Source organism: Sus scrofa, chromosome 1 (assembly GCF_000003025.6).
Source record: "Sus scrofa isolate TJ Tabasco breed Duroc chromosome 1, Sscrofa11.1, whole genome shotgun sequence".
Lineage (NCBI taxonomy): Eukaryota > Metazoa > Chordata > Mammalia > Artiodactyla > Suidae > Sus > Sus scrofa.
In genome coordinates, this window is record NC_010443.5 from 161,876,167 (window position 1) to 161,892,316 (window position 16,150).

General features: G+C 42.8%; 1 long non-coding RNA gene across 16 annotated transcripts in view; it reads right to left on the reverse strand.

Annotated features, from left to right (window-relative positions):
• Nucleotides 1,933-16,150, reverse strand: part of ZNF532 — a 107,930-nt gene continuing 93,712 nt past the window's right edge. For 14 of the 16 annotated variants that reach the window (XR_002346185.1, XR_002346168.1, XR_002346189.1 and 11 more), the window contains 3 exons: nucleotides 8,275-8,387; nucleotides 5,905-6,052; nucleotides 1,933-3,989 (listed from right to left, as the gene is read on the reverse strand). This is a non-coding gene — a long non-coding RNA (zinc finger protein 532). The remainder of the gene's footprint in view (nucleotides 3,990-5,904; nucleotides 6,053-8,274; nucleotides 8,388-16,150) is intronic. The other 2 variants (XR_002346171.1, XR_002346194.1) reach the window with 1 other exon arrangement.

Consider the following 16,150-nt stretch of genomic DNA (forward strand, 5'->3'; position numbering starts at 1 on the left):
AGTGACATCTGTCATTTCTGGGCCAAAGCATTTAATTGCACTTTCTCTCTGCCACAATAACCGGCAACTTTTGTTGACACTGGGGTAAGGGGACAAGAAGATTTGGAGCATTGTTCCCAGTTCAAACAAGAAAGAAGTCTTATTCTTATAGGCCATTAACATGTAGGGTTATGTTACTATACAGCTGAAACTAACACAACATTGTAAGTCACCTATACTCCAGGAAAATTTATTAAAAAAAAAAAAATTTAGGGTTGTAACCATAGCATAACCTTACGCTGATTGATATTCTCTTCCACCATCCACCCTAAGCACAGTCACCTATTAATCTAGTTGTTACTGCCCTGTCCAAATAACTCATCTCTACCAGAGTACAAATCCCTTAGATGTCTTTCAAAGCTTTTGTAAAAAGTTGTAAACTTGGGGCATTCCTGCTGTGCTGCAGCGAGTTAAGATCTGGCATTGCCATGGCAGTGGCTCGCATTGACTCCCTGACCCATGAAGCACCATATACCTCAGGAGCGGCAAAAAAAAAAAAAAAAAAAAAAAAAAATGTGTGAACTTGGACCCAGCCTACTCTGGCAGCTTTAGCATATCCTTCCCCACTAATAGAAAAAATGGGATTCCTAGGAATCCATGGAACATGCTCCAGTTTTCTGCCTTTGGTTGATGTCTCATATGCCCACATTGACAACCACACTGAGCATCTACAACCAATGAAAAGTGGGTAGAATTCATGAGTCCTAATGTGGATTTTTGCTCAGCATTCATGTTAACTCAAGTGTTCATGTCTTCTGCTAATAGCTGAGAATTTTCCACACTGGCTCTTCTCAATTTTATCTTTTCCCTCTGTGGAACTCCTATTAAACTTGTTAGAGCTGTTTATTTTGTCCTTCTGGCCTCCTAACCTTGTTCATGTATTATTTCATCTCCTTATCTCAGTGCTGCATTCTAGGGAATTTCTTCACAATCCATCTTCCAGTTGATCAATTCTCTCTTCAGCTGAACCATTCATGTTTCCCCCCAGGAAGACAGCATCAGGTGCTGTTTTACTACACTGGGTTTCAGTTTCTTCCTCATTTTGGACCTCTGGGCATTTTAAAAAACTTTCCTGGATACTCAACTAGGCATTTAAAAGATGTTAATTTCAGGGGTTCTCCTGTCAGACAGTGGGTTAAGGATCTGGTATTGTCACTGTAGCGGCTTGGGTTACTGCCATGGCTCAGATTTGATCCTTGGCTTGGGAACAACTTGCATGTGCTGAGGGCGTGTCCTCCCCCCTCCCACCACACAAGAAATGAAAGATGCCAATTTCATATTACCAAGCATGTCTAGGTATTTATGAATAGAGAGACTCCTAGGTTATCTTATAAAAGCCATAGTGCCACAAACAAAAATTCTAGTATTGTGTTTTGCACATACTTTTTATTTGTTGAGTGAGTATTTGTCAATATGTACATAAACACAGAGAGCGAGCACTAGATTGAGAGCAAGAATATCTGGATTCTAATATGCGAAGCCACTTACCAGCTATGAGGGCTTAGGCCAAGAACTTAATCTGAGTTCAGCTTCCTCAACTGTAAAACTAGGCTATTAGGACCTGTGTGGCCCACCACACAGGTTTATTGCAAGGTTCAAATGCAAAAACACAAAAAAAGTGCTATGAATACAACTTAAGAGCAATACAAATATAAATATAACAAGTAACAGCATTGAATTTCAAGTTGAGGAGTATTTAATCACGCCCTTGGGTTATACCAATGGAGTCAACACAAAAGTGACAAAGTAGCTGATTTGCTAACGAGAGTGAATATATGGCTCTTCTGAGTGAGAAGAAATCTGCAATATCCCATAGCCCATCCCTGCAATGAATCACTCCCTAAACTTCACGAAGATGTCAGAGACCCACCATCAATAACTCTCTCACAGAAGCACGAGGGCCAAATGTCCCACTTTTATTTACATATGAAATGTGTTTAATACAGTTATGATGGATGTGGTTAGTGCATGACACCTGACAGCAGCAAGACCTTTGGAGGAACCGAACATCGACTACAGTATATCATGCAAGTATATCTATATATACACAAAAGGATTTCTTTTCTTTAAAAAAAAAAAAAAAAGTACAAAACATGTTTAGGGATAAATACAAGATATAAAATGCAAAAGAAAACACGAAACAAAAACCAAAAAATAGAACTCTCCCGGACAACTATAAACGTTTGGAAGGGACAGAAGAAGTACCTTGGCTGCACTAAGAAAGCGGAACTACCGGTATTACAGATACTTATTGAAATGACTGAACTAAACCCAGGTGGCTCAGTGTGGAATCGAACAGCCAATTGTGCCACACCAGTGCTGCATTGATAAGTGGGTGGCAGAAGTTGTGCATCCCAACTCTAAGTACCAGGATGTTTGGCAGTAGCACCCAGAACAGGAAACGCCAACTCTTTATAGACAGCAAAGGGTTAAGTCAACTGTGATTTTTTTTTTTTTTTCTGTCAAGAGCCAGAGAAATACTTCATACTTTTAGTTGTGTTTTTGTAATAGTTAATAAATTACATGACAAAAACGTGACTATATAAATCTATTGGTCTAACTATGTATTTGTAACTTTTACAGTAGTCCAGCCCTTTCTTCACTTTATCTCCTTGTGCTCTTTTAGAAGCCAGCCTTGCAAATCTGCCCAGAAAACCACTGGTCCCTGCTTTTTTCCCTTTAAGATACCCTTCTTCCCCGGTCTGAGATGGAATGAAGGAAATCCGTGTGCCTTACTGGATTTCTGACCCAAGTTTTCATCCCCCACTGGGAAAGAAGCGATCTGCAAGGCTGCTGTCAACACCGTTTGGCATGGCCTGGAGAAAACGCCACACGCCGGGAATGCGTTCCTGGCGGGGCCGGGCATCCCTGGCGGAGCAGGCACATTGAGGATAGTGCTAAGACACTTAAAAGTCCCTAGTGTTTTTGAGACCTACAGTCACCTACAGTTTATGTAGTGAACTCTAAAAATTAAAAACACTAAAAAAGGCATTATTGTAGCCTGTAATTAGTTAACCCATTCAAATCTGTGACATACAAAATGGTTTATTTGATTCAGTAACTGCCCCTGTTACTAAGAACTCTGATTTAAAGAAACAGTACAAAAAGAAAAAAACCTAACCCAAATTAAAAAAAAAAAAAAAAAAAAACTAAAAAGAAAAAAAAAACAGAAACACTTCAAAACATTTTCCACTAAATACTGATACAAACATGTAACAAAGAGTATAAAAAGTTATTCATTTAAATATATACAAACTCTTTTAAACTCAAATACTGTTTTAATACTTATCGAGGAGGAGGATATACAGGCGGAGGTGGAGAAGGGACTTGGAGAGAGGATATATTGCAACAGCCTAGACAGTACTGTTAACTCTATGATACTGCAAACTTTCTGTAACAAAAATGTCTTTTTTCTTCCAATGTGGAGAGGGATTCTCCTTGTGGAGGGTGCCTGGCTATTTCTCAGCCGAGCTCACTCTTTTGGATTTGATGAAGGCCATGCCGTGAGTCCGCATGTGAGCGTTTAAGGCAGCGTCCGTCTCGAACGTCTTTGCACACACTTTGCATGTTCGGTCTGACGCAGGGCCGTCGGCTGGCTCATCCTCGGGGCCCGGTTTGTTCTCCTGCTGGTTCTCCTCGCCGGCCCCGTTCTGCTTGGCCGCCGGCTGCGGCTCCTTCAGTTTGTGGACGATGAAGAGGTGCCGGGACAGGGAGACGTGCGACGTGTAGCAGAGGCCACACTCTCGGCACTGGTGGGACGAGCCGTCCGACTTGTGCTGCGGGATGTGCTCGTGGAACTGCAGCAGGTTCTCGGTGGTGAAGCCGCACACGGCGCATTTGTGCACCTTGAAGACATTGATCTTGAGCTTCTTCAGGGGCTGAGTGATGGCTCCTCGGGGAGGCCTGAACTCTAAAACAGGCTCTTCCAACTTCCGCTTGGGGCTGGGAACCTTGGAGAGGAAAACAGAACAAATGATGCACTGAAAACCACTCTCTGCAGGTGACAAATGGTCAGTTCTCTCAGTCTCCAGGGCTACGGGGAGTGCGGCCCAGGGGGCTGCAGGACCTGGGTTTTCTTACAGCTGCGTGATTCTGTCCTCCTTAGGGGGTCACTCCTTCCACATGGACTCAGCTGGGCAGCCCTTGTCAGTGGGCTCGGCGGCGGGGCGGGGGGGCAAACAGCAATGAAGGAACCAACATGCAGTGTCACAGGAACGGCCTGGGCCTCAAGGCCGCACAGGGAAACAGCCCAGCTGGGAGCTGGCTTGGGTGCTTAGGGGACAGGATGAAGGCCAGGGGGGCTACAGCAGCATAACCTGGTGAGTGTAAAGCTGGGACCAGGGAGAAGCAGGGGGCGGGCAGACTGCAAAGTACCCCGTGGGAGAGACAATGTCGGCACCAGTGCTCTTCCTGAGATGACAGCCACTGAACACTAGTGAGTGCCCTTTCCTGCCCTCACCGCTCCCCGCCATTCTCCTTTCCCCGCTGGCTACATCAAATCCCCTCCCTTCCAGCTCTCCAAAAGTCTAAGCCAAAGAGGCACCCTTTCCTCCCAGCTCCATGGCCATCCAGCTTCTCTGCCCTTAACCTGAGGCTGCCCCATGTACATACATTCTTTTTGTTTTTTGCTTCTTTAGGGCTGCACCTGCGGGATATGGAGGTTCCCAGGCTAGGGGTCTAATTGAAGCTGTAGCTGCCGGCCTATGTCACAGCCGCAGCAATGCCAGAACTGAGCCGCGTCTTTGACCTATACCACAGCTCAGGGCAACACCAGATCCTTAACCCACTGAGCGAGGCCAGGGATTGAACCCGCAACCTCATGGTTCCTAGGTGGATTTGTTTTCACTGTGCCACGATGGGAACTCCCCACATACATCCTTTAATTCCACCCCCACCTCCCCATCACTTGAGGGAAAGAATTACAATTTAATGCGACACTAGTCTGACTTATCTTCTGATTTCAATGATTAACTCCTTGAAAGTACAAACAGGCTTTCACCCAAGAACATTCCAGACACAGCATGGTGCCAAAGATGGCTGGGTCTCTGAAATGTCTGCTGAACTATTTCTTCACTCCAATGGCACTTGGTACCCACACACCTTGTACACAGGTTAATATATGTGTGTGTGCGTCCAATTCAAGTTCACTATCCACTGATAAGGCATGATTTTTGATCTTAATCTTTTAACATTACAAAGAGAAACTAAACAGAATTAATTTTATTGAGTACCTCTCACAATGAACATACTGCCAATGAAAAAGAGTCTAGGAGTTCCCGTCGTGGCTCAGTGGCTAGCGAATCCGACTAGAAACCATTAGGCTGCGGGTTCGATCCCTGGCCTCACTCAGTGGGTTAAGGATCCAGTGTTGCCCTGAGTGGTGGTGTAGGTTGCAGACACGGCTTGCATCTGGCATTGCTGTGGCTCTGGTGTAGGCCGGCGGCTACAGCTCCGATTCAACCCCTAGCCAGGGAGCCTTCATATGCTGCAAGTGTGGCCGCCAGTGCAGCCAGCCCTGGAAAAGACACACACACACACAAAAAAAGAAAAGGAGTCTACCTTTATACAAATTTCTGGCTAAGAGACAACTTCTTTGAGTAGACATAAAATTTTTAAAATTTTATATGTGAGCATATCACTCCCTAAAGCTGTGTCCGGAAGTATATAACTTCATAAAGGACTTAATAAAGGTTACCTTTTAGGAGCAAGATGAAAGGTCAGAATGAGTACAGTGGGAGAGTCCCTATTATTTTATAGCTTTATGCATAGTCTGAATTTTAAAAACTGTGTTACCACAGAAAAACTTAAGTGCAAAAAGCAAGTCAACACCACTTTACTGTAAAGAGAACACATATAATGTCTGACCTTGGTGTCTTCTTTTATTTCTGCTTCCTCCTCATTGGTGGCTTCTGTCATTTCTTTCAAGTCAGGATCCTTAATTCCGTGCATGAGCTGGATATGTTTCTCCAGCATCAACCGTTTTGTGAAGGTGCGCCTGGAGTCTGGGCAGTGCCTGTGGGGCGAAAGACAAGGAAATAACCTACTTGCTTTAAAGTAACTCACTGAAGAACACACTGCTGAAAGCCCTCAACTGGCTAACAGCTCACCCAGAGGGGCCGGGGGGGTCTGTGTGAACATCAACGGTCCAAAGCAAAAGAGCAATGTTGCTATGAATCGTATTTCCCAATTTGTGAAAAAAACTGTTGCAGCCTTTTTTTTTTTTTTTTTTTTTTAAGATTTACAATGTTGTGCCAATTTCTGCTGTACAGGAAAGTGACCAAGTCATACATATACTACATTCTTTTTCTCATACTATCTTCCATTATGTTCTATCCCAAGAGATTGGATATAGTTCCCAGTGCTATACAGCAGCTTTTGTTAAAAGTTTTCTATCAGTTTTTGTGTCCTTATAGGACAGGCCTAATTTGGTTCACTGGAGTATTTATTTTCTGACTTTGGTTAAAGTATTACTTAATTTCTAATTCTGGACGGCCATAATTTTAACACAGAGGACATTACATTTCGAGAGTTTTCTTTCCAGTGACTCAGAGTGTCCCCTCAAAATTTACATCATGAGATACCTTAATAGAAAGAAAAGTCTCTGCCTGAATCCTTCACATTGGTGTTAAGGATTCCTGTCCACTCTGCCATAACAGTGACAAGACCCAGTGTCCACCCTGTCAAATTCCTCATCGGGGCACCAATGCAACATCATCACGGAGCCCAATACATGTGTTTCGTCAGCTGATTAAAATGTAGAAAACTGTGAACAGACGTCCAAAACACGTCAATTATTTAAGTTTCTGTTTCAGCTTGTGCAACACCCCCACCACTCCCAGAAATTATGATTACAGTTTTTCTTTAGAAGATATGAATTAATCATTTTCTTAATCAAACAAGCCAAAAAGAGGTAAGTAGAAGTTAATGATCCTGGTGATTATGGATGCTCTAAGCCAGATGTCAAGAATACCCCTGCAGGAGTCCCCATGGTGGCACAGTGGAAACGAATCCGCCTAGTATCCATGAGGATGAAGATTTGATCCCTGGCCTTGCTCAGTGGGTTGGGCATCCAGCGTTGCTGTGGCTGTGGTGTATACTGGCAGCAGTAACTCTGATTCAACCCCTAGCCTGGGAACTTCCATACGCCGTGTGTGCAGTCCTAAAAAGCAAAACAAAACAAAACAAAAAACCCTGCAGCCAATGCAGATGGAAAGTTCCTCATGGCTTATACAGCACCAAATTTGCTGTCTTCTGCGAGGCCCCAAACTCTGATGATTTGAGGTCAGAGACCCTCTACAGGTTAGGGTGGAAGCCCACACCAGAAGCCAGCACCCACAGAGAGGAACAAATCAACTGGACGATCCAGGCATTTTACTGCCTTACAGAGACTTCATGTGGAAATGAACAAACCTGTCAGAGGAAAGACTGCGCCATCCCTGCCAGCCCTCCACTTTCTCAGCCCCAGTCTGATTCTTCCAAAGCAGTCTCAACATACAGACTTATTTACAAAATGTTCTCATCTCACCAAAATCCCTCCCAGCTTCATTCCCCAGAAGGAGGGTCTAGGTCCCTGTTTCCCTAGCCTAGGACTGACTCTGGGCCCGCTCTGCACCATGGAGTACATCAACCAGCACAACCCACTTGCCAATACTGGCAACTTAGTGCAGGAAGGAGGCCGAAAAGCTTTTCCTTCAACCATGTGCTCACTTCTCCTCGTAATAAAATACACATCTCTGAACAACAGCTAAGGACACAGGTAATGGATAAGAATATACAAAGGGTGAGCAAGGACTGGTTCTTTTTTTCTTTTTAGGGCCTCACCTGTGGCATGTGGAGGTTCCCAGGCTAAGGGTCTAATACGGAGCTACAGCTGCTGGCCTGTACCACAGCCACAGCAACGCCAGATCCGAGCTATGTCTGTGACCTACACTACAGCTCACGGCAATGCCTGATCCTTAACCCACTGAGCGAGGCCAGGGATCGAACCTGCAACCTCATGGTTCTTAGATTTACTTCCACTGCGCCATGACGGGAACTCCTATTTTAAGATTTTTACGTGTTACAAACCAAGCAAGAATGGTCTGTAAAAACAAAATATAATTAAGAAATGAAATCCATACACTGTGGAGCAGATGGTTGGGGAAATGGAAAGTTAACGGTGAAAAACGAAAAACCTTTGAGCGGCTCCAGCCTAATCCTTTCACTGTGCTTCCTACATTAGAAATTACGACTTACGAGCAGGTATAAACTTTCCTGATGCCTTTGTGCTTGATCCGGTTGTGACGGCACAGGCTGTGGGATGAGCTGAAAGATTTGTCACACTGGCGGCAGGGGTGTTTTTTCATTTGCTTCATCAGGAGAAAAGAGAAAGACAGTCACTCAAGAGAACAAAAACAGAAACACTTTACACATTAAGAACTCTTTTGTACTAATCTAAAAAATCGCTATTGTTTAGCAATACAGTAACAAAACTAGAAGCTTCTTTCAAAGATGTAACAAGAGGAGCAGCAGGGCTGCAGTAATCATGAAGAGGCTCATTTCTAGAGAATGCGATACTCTTTTGCCTAAGAGTAAAAAGTTGTATATTTTTCTCAAAAACATTTGTTTTTGATTCAACACAAACACCCAGATATCTGAAAAGAAAACATTACATAATTTTTTGTGTAAGAGATGTTATTTTTTAAAACCAGCTAACCTAAAAAAACATAATTCTTCAGTAAATACCAAATAAAGCCATTAGTTATTTTGTAATATCCAGAAAGAACATGTTTCTTTCGCCAATGTGCCATTTTACCTCTCTGGCTAATTTTAATCATTTTAGCTTTTTCCCCCAATAACTAACGATTCCTTACATAAGGAGCTTTCCAAGAAGTCCTTTTGTTTTAAATGATACTATTTAGTCATCTGAAGAACAGAAGTTTGAGAAAACCTACTGTACAGCACAGGAAAATCTACTCAATAGTTTGTAATAACCTACATGGGAAAAAAGAATGGATATATTTATACGTATGGCTGATTCACTTTGCTGTACACCTGAAACTAATACAACATTATAAAAAAGAGAGAGAACACCAAGTTTGAAACCACTCTGCAGAGGTTGCCTGTTGGTATATGCAGAATGGGTGTGTGTGTGTGTGTGTTGAGGGGGGACAGATAAGAGAGCAAAAGAGCTATCAAGAGATATATAAAAATCAAAGTGAAAAGTTTCCCACTCTGGCTAAGACATAATTATGTTAATTCAGATTCCCATGTGGAAGCTTTGAAGTAAAATTAGTGGCTTAACTTGCTTGATATGCACCCATTACAGTCTGGAATTAATGTCATATCGCAAGGAAATGAAATCAAGAAAGAAGGGTCAGCCTCATGAATGAAACAAAATTTGGCTCAGCACTCATTAAAAATAAGGATGAAGTAGGATAAATACCCACGTGGAATGATGTTACTATCTTTGGCAATAAGAAGAGAGAAGCAAACAACTGCAAGCTAAATGGTAAAGAAGTGGTAAGTTCTCTTCTTAAAATTATTTTTACATGAATCACTTGACAAACATGTCCTAGTCAAGCTGTAAAGCTAATCCATTTAGGCAGCTGAGAGGCTGGCTCTGAAGTCCCAGAGATGGACTGGTACCTTTTCTCCAGCACACACCGCGAGGGATGTGATGAGGGAAAGTGTCCCAGCCTCCATGAACTCCCCTTCCCCAGGGTCAGGAGGGAGTCACAGCAGTGCCCTCCTCAGAGAGGGTGTGGGAGGAAGGGTTAACACAGGGCTTGGGAGATGGAAAACTCAATACGTGGTCTTTTATTAGTATAGTTAAGGGACATATTTAAGTGTCATTTTAAAAAGAGTAGAAAATAATATATTTATTTCTTTATTATTAATTTTTTTGTCTTTTTGCCTTTTCTAGGGCCGCTCCCGCAGCATATGGAGGTTCCCAGGCTAGGGGTCCAATCTGTAGCTGCCAGCCTGCACCACAGCCACAGCAACTCAGGATCCGAGCTGCGTCTGCGACCTACACCACAGCTCATGGCAACGCCAGATCCTTAACCCACTGAGCAAAGCCAGGGATCGAACCCGCAACCTCATGGTTCCTAGTTGGATTAGTTAACCACTGCACCATGACGGGAACTCCTAGAAAATACTATCTTTTAAATAAAACAAATCAGTCCGGCAGATGGTGGGAAAAAAAAGAGAACAAAGTAACCAACCAGTGCGGGAGACATCCTGTCCCTTCTCCCCACCGTGCCCCTTCAGAAAAATTTCTGATCACATTTCAGAGAACATACCTAGACCATATGCAGCCAGAGAATGGATAAGAGGTTTCTTTTAGAATAAAACTTTAAGTCAGGAACAGTCAGTCATGAATGGTTCTATGATGTTTTTGTTTTTGTTTTTTTGTCTCTTGTTGTTGTTGTTGCTATTTCTTGGGCCACTCCTGCGGCATATGGAGGTTCCCAGGCTAGGGGTTTAATCGGAGCTGTAGCCACCGGCCTACGCCAGAGCCACAGCAACGCGGGATCCGAGCCACGTCTGCAACCTACACCACAGCTCACGGCAACACCGGATCGTTAACCCACTGAGCAAGGGCAGGGACCGAACCCGCAACCTCACAGTTCCTAGTCGGATTCGTTAACCACTGCGCCACGACGGGAACTCCGGTTCTATGATGTTTTAATACAGGTTTTGAACATCTAATAATATCTAACTCCTGCTGAATCTTGTACATATAAGATGGACAACATTAAGATCACTTGGGAGAGTCAAAACACAAGACATCTTCACTTCTTTTCTTAGGGCTGCATCCACGGCATATGGATGTTCCCAGGCTAGGTGTCCAATTGGAGCTATAGCCGCTGGCCACAGCCACAGCAACGCCAGATCCTTAACCCACTGAGCGAGGCCAGGGATCAAACCTGCGTCCTCTTGATGCTAGTCAGAATCATTTCTGCTAAGCCCAACGGGAACTCCAAGACAGCTTTCTAAAGGCAAGAAAATTATAGCAAATAATCATAAAGGAGGGAGGCATCTCAAGTATATTGTTCCAAACATGCAACAGGGCAGAGGCCTCGGAGAAATGCAAACTGGATATTCTATTATGGTGAAGATTTTAATATTCTACTTCTTGTTATGCTGGAGTTATAGTAACATATCAAATCAAAATTGTAGTAGAGAAAAATATTGATAAAGAGATCCTCAGATGATAATAAATGAAGAGCACCTCAGCTGAATCAATAACTACTATTTTCAAAAAGAGTTGACAGTGTGTGAGATATTCTTCTTTTTCAACACCTTTATGAAAAGAAATACAGAAATGAACAGAGCAATCCCAAAACAAATAGGGTAAGGCTTCAAGAATCACTGGTAACAAAAAATAAATAAATTTTAAAAAAAATCACTGGTGACAAGAAAAATTACAGGTTTGAACTCGTTTTCAGCTCAAACCTGCCATGTGCACATTACCAAACAATACAAATGACTTTCTTCTTTATTAATTTTAAATCCTAACTTATTTAAAGGTGCTTTGCCAAAGTTATTTTCATAACTTGTATCGTCAATACTGTAATTGTTTATACTGCTACTTTATGACACAGAAAGTAATTTTTAAATCAAGGTGGGAAAAAAACACACACTCCAATAAAATGTAAGAGTCTATCATCATTTGGGTTTAAAACTTTTTTTTTTTCTTTTTATGGCCACACCTGTGGCATATGGAAGATCTCAGACTAGGGGTTCAATCAGGGCTACATCTGAAGCCTATAGCCCTGGCAACGCTGGATCCGGATTCAGACACTATGTCATGTTCTTTACCTGCTGATCCACAATAGGAACTCCTGTTTTCAAGACTTTTAAGGTCATTTACTTTTTCCTGCCTCCAGTTTGAATAAGCGGATACTGACAGAACCAGGGCCTGAAATAGGCTTTTTATAGTTAACTAAAATCAGAAAAGAAATTACGAATTATAAAGTATTTTGTTTTCGAATAGAGCTCTTCAAAAAAAAAATAGTGAACTAATAAGCTGGCAGGGTCTGAAAATTTTGGTAAAACTTTATAGAGTAAAACATCAAATAAAACAAATACTTGGGTACACTTCTTAAACTTTCTCGCTAATCTCCAATTTCTGACTCTTTTGTCCTCATGTCCTTTAGGAAAGAAAGCGTTATCATTCTCCCCTCTTACTACATCCCTGTGCTCTGAAAGCCCTGGCCTTGGGCTCAAGGTCTAAGCTCTAGAATTTCAGGTGCCTCTGAAAGCCACTCGTTTCGATTGAGGGCACTCTCGCAATCAGACATTTCCCATCCTGAATAACCAGCCCCTTCTCTCTCTTGGCTTAAAGGCCTCTTTCTCTTTCAGATTACTTTGAAGAAGTCAGGGGGAGAAAAGAAACAACTTCGCACACTCATCTGGCCAGACATCAACTTTTCTCTGCCTCTTCCTGAGATTCCTACCTCCATGAGAAATCTGTCTCACACCAACATGCAAAGAGACCATCACACAGGCACAAACAGCCATAAAATTTTGGTTAAAGGGGAGGAGAATTATTCCCAAAGCATGCTGGTGACATACGCCTTTCAGCTCTATCCTCTTTGTTTTTTTGTTTTTGGCTGCACTGTGGCATATGGGGTTCGCAGGCCAAGGGTCAGATCTGAGCCACAGTTGCAACTTAAACTCACAGTTGTGACAATGCGGGATCCTTAACACACTGTGCCGGGCCAGGGACTGAACCTGCATTCCAGCACTCCAGAGATGCAGCCAATCTTGTTGCACCAGGAAAAGGAAAAACCAAACCAACTGTATAACGTAAGCATATCACAGCAGCAATCCCTCAGAATTTTTAACTCCTAAAACTCTGGATCCTTCTGCTTGGGAATCTATTCTATAAATATATCTGCACACAGGACAGTCAGTCCTATTATTAACACAACATACACATAACACATGTTTTAAATCACTGAATCATGCAAATTAAAAAAAAAATAGGACTCCCAGCAACAATGACATTAGGGGCATAACACTCAAAAACTGCCAGTGACTCATTTAATAAAAACAGTAGCATGGTTTCACACGTTAAATGGTTAAGAAATCTAAGGATACCGCAAAAAAAAAAAAAAAAATATGGCAGTTTACTTAGAAAAAGACAGGCAGTTTGCTTGTGGAAGTGAGCATCAGCGGGCTTGTTAGTTTTTGCGAAGTGAGGGAAGGAGGGTTATCTGAAATCGGAGGGAAGCTGGAACACCAGGTGTGGACCTTTGCGATTCAACCGTCGGGGAGACAAAGTTGCTGGTGGAGGTCTGACTGTGCTCGAGCGTGTCGGGTGCGTTCCTACACAACTCCATCCCAGTTTTCTATGCTCACCTAATGCTTCTCAGGGATGGAATCACACATGAGCAAACTCGGAATTCACCTTATGCTTCAATTATTCCCTGACATCTCAGCTGCACTAGAACAAATGTTTTCAGCACAAGCATTATAGCAGAACTGATTGTATGTGCAAGGTTATTCCCTGCAGCACTGTGTATAACTGGGAAAGATGGGGGAAAAAGCTGGGTCTATCAAAGCAGGACTGGCTAAATGATAGGCACCCATATGACAACATTCTTGTCGTGCAGCTATAGAAATGAACGGAAGATCTCCACGCATGGTTATGAAAAGAACTGTAACATAAGTTATGCGAAGATGGAACTGATGCAGAAAATCCTATTAATAAGCTATTTTCTGTGTTAGAAAGAGGTAAAAATGAGAACACAGATGCATATAGGATGATGTTTGCATAGAGAAACTTCAAGATACATAAGAAACATTATAGAAAGCAAGGGTAGAATGAGGCTTTTAACTGTATTCCTTCATATTTTTGGATTTTTGGACCATGTAAATTATAGCTCATGTACAAGAAAAATTTTTTCCTGTTGTCTTAAAAAAAATTTTTAGGGAGTTCCCGTCGTGGCGCAGTGGTTAACAAATCCGACTAGGAACCATGAGGTTGCAGGTTCGGTCCCTGCCCTTGCTCAGTGGGTTAACGATACGGCGTTGCCGTGAGCTGTGGTGTAGGTTGCAGACGCGGCTTGGATCTGCGTTGCTGTGGCTCTGGCGTAGGCCAGTGGCTGCGGCCCGATTCGATCCCTAGCCTGGGAACCTCCATGTGCCATAGGAGCGGCCCAAAGAAATAGCAAAAAGACCAAAAAAAAAAAAAAAAAAAAAAATTTAGGTCAGGTTCATTGAGGTATTAATTTACAAAATGTAAAACTCTTTTAAGTGAGTTTTTAAATATGGATTCAGTTAGGGAGTTCCCTGGTGGTCTAGTGGTTAAGATTTGGCCCTCTCACTGCTATAGCCCAGCTTCAATCCTGGTCTGGGAATTGAGATCCCGCATCAAGCCGCTGCACACCACAACCAGAGGGGCGGGGGAGGGAGGGGGGAAGGATTCAGCTGAGTAACTACCACTACAATCAAAATATAGAAGCACTCCATCACCCTCCAAATTCTTCTATGTCCCTTTAGAGTCGACCCCTTCTTCCTACACCCAGATCTTAAAAACCACTGATCTGTTTTCCATCCTATACTTTTGCTTTCTCTGTCACGGAAATGAAACCACATGGTATAACGTGTGGTTTTGCGAAGCTGGCATCATACACCAGCAGTTCTAATAGTATGCCAGGAGTCCGTTCTCACTGTGGAGTGTTCCACGGTACAGATATACCTGTTTGTTTATCCATTTACCAGGCGAAGGACTTCTAGGTTATTTCCAGTTTGGGGAAATTATATTTTTGGCGGGGCTTTTTTTAGGGCCGCACCTGTGGCACACAGAAGTTCCCAGGCCAGGGGTCAAATCGGAGGTACAGCTGCCAGCCTACACCACAGTCACAGCAACACCAGATCCTTAACCCACTGAGTGAGGCCAAGGATCAAATCTGCATCCTCATGGAACCTAGTCAGGTTTGTTAGCCACTGAACTATGAAGGGAACTCCCAAGTTCGGGGAAATACTTACTAATTAAGATATAAAGTATAAATCAAACAATGAACATTCATGGACAGGTTTTGTTGTGATCATATGATCTTACTTCTCTTATGTAGATATCAGGAAGAGGATTATTGGGTCATATGGTAAATTATGTTGAGAAACTATCAAGCTGTTTTCCAGATGGCTGTGCTTTCCCATAAGCAATGGATGAGAGGACTCCAGTGGGTCTGCAGCCTTTCCAGCATTTGATGTTGCCATTTTATTTCACTGCAGCCATTATAAAGAGTGGCTACTAGTATTTCCTTGTGTTGTTTTTTTGGGGGTTTTTTTGTCTTTTGGCCTTTCAGGGCCACACCTGCGGCATATGGAGGTTCGCTAGGGGTCTAATTGGAGCTGTTGCTGCCGGCCTAACACCAGAGCCACAGCAACGTGGGATCCGGATCCGAGCCACGTCTGCGACCTACACCACAGTTCATGGAAATGCCAGATCCTTTAACCCACTAAGTGAGTCCCATGGAAATGCCAGATCCTTTAACCCACTAAGTGAGGCCGGGGATCGAACCCACAACCTCATGGTTCCTAGTCGGATTCGTTTCCGCTGCGCCACTATGGGAATTCCTCCTTGTGGTTTTAATTTGCAGTTCTCTCAGTAATGACTGAGAGTATTAAGGTAAAAATTTTCAATTAACAAATAAAACCATCTACTTATATGGTGCATCTCTTCCTCCCAAGAAAAGCCCCAAACTCTATAAGTTCTTGGCTTTTTCTTTTTATTTCAGGAGGAGTTTCACTCTTCCATAAGCTCCTTGAAAATAGAAACTATGGATCATTCATCTCTATAACTCTGGCATTCAGCATACAGAAAATACTCAGTAAATATTCACTGTGTCAATGAATAAAGGGAAAAATAACTGAATATACAATTATCTCCTAGAAAAATGTGAGCATGTTCTACAAAGTAATCCCAGAGTAACAAATTTAGGATCAAGTACTGGACAGAGAGGAAGCATTGCTTGTTTCTAGAAGAGGACTGAGACACGGGGATGCTTAAATCCTGATGAAAGCCTCTAAAAATAGAGACACTGAGGACCGAGGTGATGGTGGGGAATTTCACAGGGAAGGAAGAACACATCTTCCTGTGTGACTGCTGATAAGG